Source organism: Phoenix dactylifera, chromosome 10, assembly GCF_051530095.1.
Source record: "Phoenix dactylifera cultivar Ajwa chromosome 10, Ajwa_hap1_PhDact_Kaust_v1.1, whole genome shotgun sequence".
NCBI lineage: Eukaryota > Viridiplantae > Streptophyta > Magnoliopsida > Arecales > Arecaceae > Phoenix > Phoenix dactylifera.
In genome coordinates, this window is record NC_143199.1 from 1,660,001 (window position 1) to 1,667,500 (window position 7,500).

Sequence of the window (7,500 nt, forward strand, 5' to 3'; positions counted from 1 at the left end):
TACTTCAATTGCATACTAACAATGAGACTGCAGAAAAAGGTGTTGAAACTTCCATCTCAGTCGAGTCGACCCCAAGTATTTCAGAGTCGACCCTCAAGTTAACCGAGTCGACTCCAATAAGGTCCGAGTCGACTCCAAGGCAAATCAGCTTCCTAAAGACAAAGAAGAAGAGGAAGCAAGAAGAAAGGAAGAAAGAGGTAAAACGCAAGAAAGCCTTGACCAAGAGAAATTCAGACAAGAAATTGAAAGTTAGGAGCAACAGTGAACTACAAAAGGTAACTAATTTATGTTTTATGGCATTAGAAGAAAAAGTAAAATCTGAATCTAATTTTAAACCAAACGAATCTCATGAAGAATTTTCTTATGATGAACTTTTAAATGCTTTTCATGAGTTGTATAGTGATTGTAGAAAATTATCTGTAAAGAATAAAAATCTTAAGAAACTAAATTCTGAAAATGAAAGCTTAAGGTCATTTTCAGAAGAATTGATTCAGAAAAATCATAGCTTAATTAAAGAAAATCAAAACTTAAGTAAAGAAATTAACCAATTAAAATGTTTTATTAACAAATTCACTGTAAGTTCAGAAAGATTAAAAATGATGTTTGAAAGCCAATATGCTGATTTTGATAAATCAAAATTTAGCTTGACTCCTTCACTTAGCCATAAATCTCTAGAGAAAAAGGTTATCAATTTACCAAGCAAACCATTAAATAAGATAACTTATTTCAAAAATGAAAAGGATGGGAATAACAACTTTACCTATCGTTCTAGTATAATTAAATCAAATGGTAAAGTTATTATTATTAAATAGATATGGATTCCAAAAGGAACCATATGTCCTAACTCTCAAGGACTCAAGCAAGCTTGGGTACCCAAAATGAGAAAATGAGGATGTACACATAGGTGTACCAAGGTACCTATGGAACATAAAGAAACTTAAAAAGTTATTAACAAAAAAAATAATGAAATCAGTAATTCTTGCATCTCATCATTATTTGTGCTTTAGTATTTGATATGATTTGCTAGTAGTGATCAATTTTGTGATATAGAAAATACTTTTGGAAATATAATCAAATCTCTTCATTTTTTAGTATACTTTACTCACTATTGGATAAGTTGCTAAATGATTAATCAATTTATTAAGAATAACTCTATGAATTCTCTATATGCTTGATTGAGAGTTATTATCCATGGCATTATTGTTTATTGATCATAGATATGATAATGTGTACTTGGTATGCTTTTGAATATATGCACTATGAATACCAAGAAACCATCCTTGGCATATAAAATCAACTCATGCTAGTATGTACTTAATCTCAAAAGACCTTGCCATAGGCTTACTTAGATTATCTACTTAAAGGTCAAAGTTTTGCTATGCATGCTAACTAAGGAAACAAACAAAAATCATTTCTAAATCTTAAGATGTTGTTTCCATCTCCAAGTTTTTCAAAAGCTTACATTGAATTTATTCTTGAAAAATAAAACTGAAGTATTTTTCTGTATTTACTAAATCTTGTAAAAGTGGTTCAAATGATAAAGGTTTCCAAACTGTGAAGATAAAGAGTATCATGGCACAGTGTTGAAAACCAAAATCCTGATAAAGGTTATACAGAAAATAATATTAAATCCAATGATTTCAGCACCAAGGACACCATAAGCAAAATAGGATTAATAGAATTCTTGAAGAAATGAAAAAGACAATTATGTATGATAGTCATCTACTTAAATAAATTTTTAAAAGACTATCATCACTGCTTGTCATACATATGATTTCTATTTTTGATGAAAATTTTGATCTTCTGAAAAATGGAAAATGAACCATTGCATATCTTTCATATTTTTCAGTCGTACGTGTTATTATGAAAATAATGCCAAATCTGATAAAGATACTTCTATCCTTGGATATCATTCATCAAGCAATGCATATAGAACATTCATGAAAAATTCTAGTTGTAGAAGTATCAATTCATTTTATTCTTTATGAGACTAATGATTTATTATCAAAATACTAAAATCAAATTATATGGTTAATCTTTTACATATGCACTTAATGAAGAAAAATTGATGACTACTAAAAGACTAAATCAAGAAAAGAGGAAATAGATCTTGATAAAGATTCTTGCATGATTAGAAGTAAAGATCATCATTATCATGTGCTTGCTTCATGAGCTTTATATTCTGTCAAATGAATGTGTAGAAGTCACTCCTATGTGGTTACTTCATTAAAAAGGAGATCTATGAAAAATAACCACCATATTTAAAAATACACATTACATATATGATAAAGCAATATGTGATTTAGAACAAGCATCAAAAGCATGATATATAAAAGCTTAAGCAACCTTTTTGATAGAAAGTAATAGTGATAAATCTATGCATCAAAAAGATGAATTTGTGATATCTTATTTGTTCAAAGTATGCATTGATGACATCATTTTTGGTTCTACTAATGAAGAGTTATATTGCAAAGTGAGTTTGAAATATGATGAATGAATTAACATCTTCTCTCAAACTCCAAATTAAGACAAACAGGAAAGGGGATCTTCATTGACCAACGTTAGTCCACAAGAAAACTCTTATAGAAGATTGGCATGAAGAAGGTATATCTATGACCCCATCTTGTAGAATTTGAAAAGGATGAGCAAAGTAGATCTATTGTGTTAAAGCTGTATTGAAGCATGATAGAATAATTATTTTACAGCTAGTAGACCAGATTGTATGCTTATTATGTGACCTTGTGCAAGACTTCAATCTAACTTTAATTAATCATATTTTATTGATAACAAATAAATCATAATCTGAATTTTGATAGAAACAAATGTTTAAGATAAATTGATTAAAACATAGTTAACATATCTTATTGATAATTATCTTAAGCAAATAGAATCTAAACTAAATTGACTTAAACTATCTTGGTTAATGAATCTATCTCTTTAGTTCAAATGATATGTGCTTGCTTATATTTAGGCAATCTCTTGAGTAAAGTGACTCAACATGCAACTATTGTCATATCTTATATTGAGTCATCTAGTTAAAAAATATATATGTTGGATGAATGCTTTGTATCTTAAAGAAACTAATGACCTTCCTTCAAGAAAGAAAAATGAGAGATTTCAACTTGAAGGATATCTTCATGTAAGATACACTAAACATTTACATGCAAACAAGAGAGAGGATCTTCTTCAGCCAAAAGTTCACACATAAGAAATCTAGTTTGGCTTGAAGAACATATAATGAATAGGTAATTTAGATACCTTTCTCACAAATTAGTTGAGCAAAGTCAGTAACTTAAATCTTATTATGGCATGATTAAATTCTTTAATTATTAATTTTTGATATCATGTCTATATGTGTATTGACTGACTTATACTTTTAGAAATTATTTCATGGTTTGCCCAAACTAAAATATATCTTTGCCTATGTCATAACCATGAAATACACAAGTATATGCTTAAAATGTTGATGTAAAATAACTTGTGAGAAGTTATGAAACCTTGAGCATAATGAAAATATTGTTTGCATGATATACATATATATGATACGTAAGATTAATTCTCTATTCTGCTCTCTCATGAAAATTACTTGAGAATAACAAAAAGAGAGAGAGATAAAGAAAAGAAAATGGATATTATTCAAGAGAAGTAAAATCCAAGTAGAGGCAAACACTTCAACCTTAAGGAAAAGCAAAACAAACTTAATATATTCGACACATTTGTGAGACTTGTGTGAGCATTCTTTTGGAAGGGATAAAATCCATAATTAATTACACTTAAATAGGGAGGTTTTGAAGTAAACATTTTAACCTTTCTATATTGCTCATCATAGGGATGGTGCCAATGGGGAGGCTAGTGGTAGTACCCGGCACTATTTGACCCAACTATTCGGTGTAGGGCATATTAGGGACGGCACAAGAGGGAGGCTAGTGGTAGTACCTCGTGCCCCTTCCCAACTCCACCGGATAGGGAGCAAATAGAGTATAGAGCATAAGAAAGTTATAAATGAAAAACAAAGTAAATGAAAGTAGAATTAAGTCAAATTTTTAATCACTTGAAAACACACTTTAAGGATGAAATTATTGCAAGATTATATTTAAATAGGGGGAGTTTATTTGAAAAGAATTGATTTTGATCCTTGACATTCTTGTACTTAGTATTTTAATGCATGACTTAACACATGGTATATTTTGCATATGGTATGATGTCTTGATTTATGGATTCTCAATATTTTGTAATGTTTCATACTTGGACAATTTGATTGAATGTTTGAATTGCTACATAACATCTTTTGTCTAGTTTTATTGAAAAGAAATTTCAGATTTGTCATTCACAATCATTGTTAAAATCTGAAAGCTAAATAAAATTGTAGAAAGGAGAAGAGAAGAACATCTCTATTTAGGGAAAATAAATTGATTTTGTTTTATCCTTCAACTTGCCTAAATTTGGTATATAATGTTCAAATTCGTACCAAAACTCAACATTTAATACAAAGATTCTGAATATGCTCTTATATGTTTGAAATATGTATTTTCAATCGTAATCATTTAAGATGAGCTATAATGTGGAAGATACATATCTCAAAGTATGATTGAAAATCCTATGTAATTCCGAATCTGATTTTGTATAAAAGCTTAAACTAAATGTGATTTTTAAAATAAAGTCTTACTTTAAGAAAAACAGAATTAATTTTGATGCCTTTGATGATTGCTCCGATACGCATCCGAAACATATCATTTCTTATCTTCAAAGTATACTAATATTGGTTCAAATGATGTGTCTTTCGATGATCTTGATTGCAAACAAAAATTTCTAAATATATGATTCTATTTTGATATAAAAAAAAAAAAATATATTTATTGTGCTTCATGTATACATTGCTGAAAAACTATGATTAAGAAATTGAGTTCTATAAATATATATACCTCAATGATCATCTATATATTTTTCTCTTCTACATTATTGAAGACTTCCATCAATAGAGTGAATGATCTTAAAGCTAGAAACATTTCACCTCACTCAAATGACTCTAAAAGAAAGAAAATGTAAATGCGTTTGAAAGAAACTGAGCTTCAATTGAATCATTTTATGATTAATACTTTTATACATTTTCTCTAAGATTAGGAGAAAGCATAACTTGTTCTTAAAGGATTAGAAAGAGTGATTACTATAAATTCTGAATAATTCTAGATCACTCTACATTCTCGACATTACAGAATTTCAGTGTTATTCACGTTTATTACTAAAATCTGAAATTCAACAATTTAAAATGATTAAAGAAGAATGCATCTTTTGAGGGGGAGCTTTAGATATTCAGTATCCTATCCCAAAGACACTTTATTTTGATACATACTTTGAATTTTATGGATTGATTTTGATGAACCTCCTTATATTGCAAGACATGTTTTAATTTCCTTGAGATGAGTTCTATAAAGGTTGTCTTATCTCAAACCTTGAGTCTTATGAAAATAAGCTGAAATATATTTTTGAGATTGACAATCTTATTGAACATTATCTTAGGATTCTAAACTCTTAAATGGAATGATCATTTGAGGGGGAGAAAGAAAATTTCAGAAGGAAAGATCTTATGGAACTTAATCGCATAAATCTATAACTAAAGGAGAGAGAAAGAACACTAAATGAAAAGTGATTCTAATACTCTCCAATATGTATCATCTGAAATTTAAATCTGAAAATCTGTATGATACACCTTGAGGCGTGTTATTTGGTTAGTATATCTCATGCATCACTCTTGAACCAAACTGCAAATCTTAAGAGCCTCTAATTTAATGAAAAAGGGGGAGAATAATGTGTTAAATATTCTTGAGTATCTCTTAGAAAATCTATTTTTGGAACTTCACTAATGAGCTCAAATTGGCTTGCTTTTTGGAACTTCAATTTTGTGCAAATTCATTATTTTATGTATCAAATTGTGCTTATTTTCTAAAGAAATAAAAGAAAGTCTTTAAAAGAGCTCTAAGATGTATCAAAAATTGCATGAATGTATATTTTGATATTTGTGCCACAATGCTCCTATTATCATAAAAGAACTTTGAAGTCATTAAGAAAATTAATTAAATTGCTCTCATGGTTGATAAAATACTTAATAGATTGGGCAAAAGGTCTTAAATGAACAAGCTTTCATACTTAGTGAAGAGAGGTTAGATCTCCACTCATGTTTTTCCTTGAATATCATTAACCTAAGGAAGATTCCACCTACACTTGTTTAGAAAACTATCAAATTAAAAAAACCTCTTGAATTCACACTCGATGTGTTCTGCTCTGATCTTTGTACTTAATGTTTCACTATCTTTTTGATGTTGTCAAAAAGGGGGAGAAATATCTAAGTATATGTATGTTTTCCACTTCATGCAACTTAGCTATGTATTACTTCTAGAAATCAATATCTTTTATATTGCATATACTCCAAGTTTTGTCATCATCAAAAAGGGGGAGATTGATGACCCAAAGATTGATTCATAGATTGATTTTGATGATCACAAAACCTTGAAGTATAGATACTAATGTTTATGTTGCAAGGAGAAAGATATTTATTTTGCAAGGAACATAGCAAGTTGGAAGAACACAAGAAGGCCTCCAAAGCTCTCAAGTTGGAAGAAAGCTACAATTTATTGGCCCAAGCTTAAAGTTCAAAGGATTCAAATTGGAGGAGTAAAATCAAAAGAAAAATTCAAAAGAACAGTCTTCGAGTCGACTCCAGTGGAATTCGAGTCGACTCCAGAGAAGTATGAGTCGACTCCGGAGAAGTATGAGTCGACTCCTAGGAGTCACAGGCAGAAAAGTCAGAGAGCAGTTTTCGGGTCTGAGATTCGAGTCGACTCCAGTGGAACGCGAGTCGACTCCGATGGTTGGTAGGTCGACTCCGAAGAAAGCAAGAGTCGACTCTCAGCGGAACACAAGGAAAAAGTCAGAGAGCATTTTTGGGACTCTGAGATTCGAGTCGACTCCCGCATTGCACGAGTCGACTCCGAGACTCCGCGACCATCAACAGACAGAAAACCAAGTTACTGCCTCTGAGATTCGAGTCGACTCCCAGACAGCTCGAGTCGACTCCAAGGCAGCGCTACACCAAGATGGCAGAAGGTTGTGTTTCACAAACTGAGAGCCGAGTCGACTCCAAGGAAGTTCGAGTCGACTCCAAGACTGGACGAGCCAAAAGACAGAGGATCGGGAGTTCGGGGTCTGAGATTCGAGTCGACTCCCAGGACAGTCGAGTCGACTCGAGAGGACAAAATTCAAAATTGGATCCACGGACTTCAGTGGATGAGCCGACTCCGAAATTGCCAAGTCAGCTCCAGAAGTTGGCGAGTCGACTCCGGGTTAAGACGAGTCGACTCCCAGTCGAGGATGCACCATAATTCAAATTTGGAACAGTGGCCGAGTCGTCTCCAGTAAAGCACGAGTCGACTCCTGCAACAGGCGAGTCGACTCCTGATCGCGCGAGTCGACTCCGATCCCAACGGTAATATTGTCAGGAAGTGC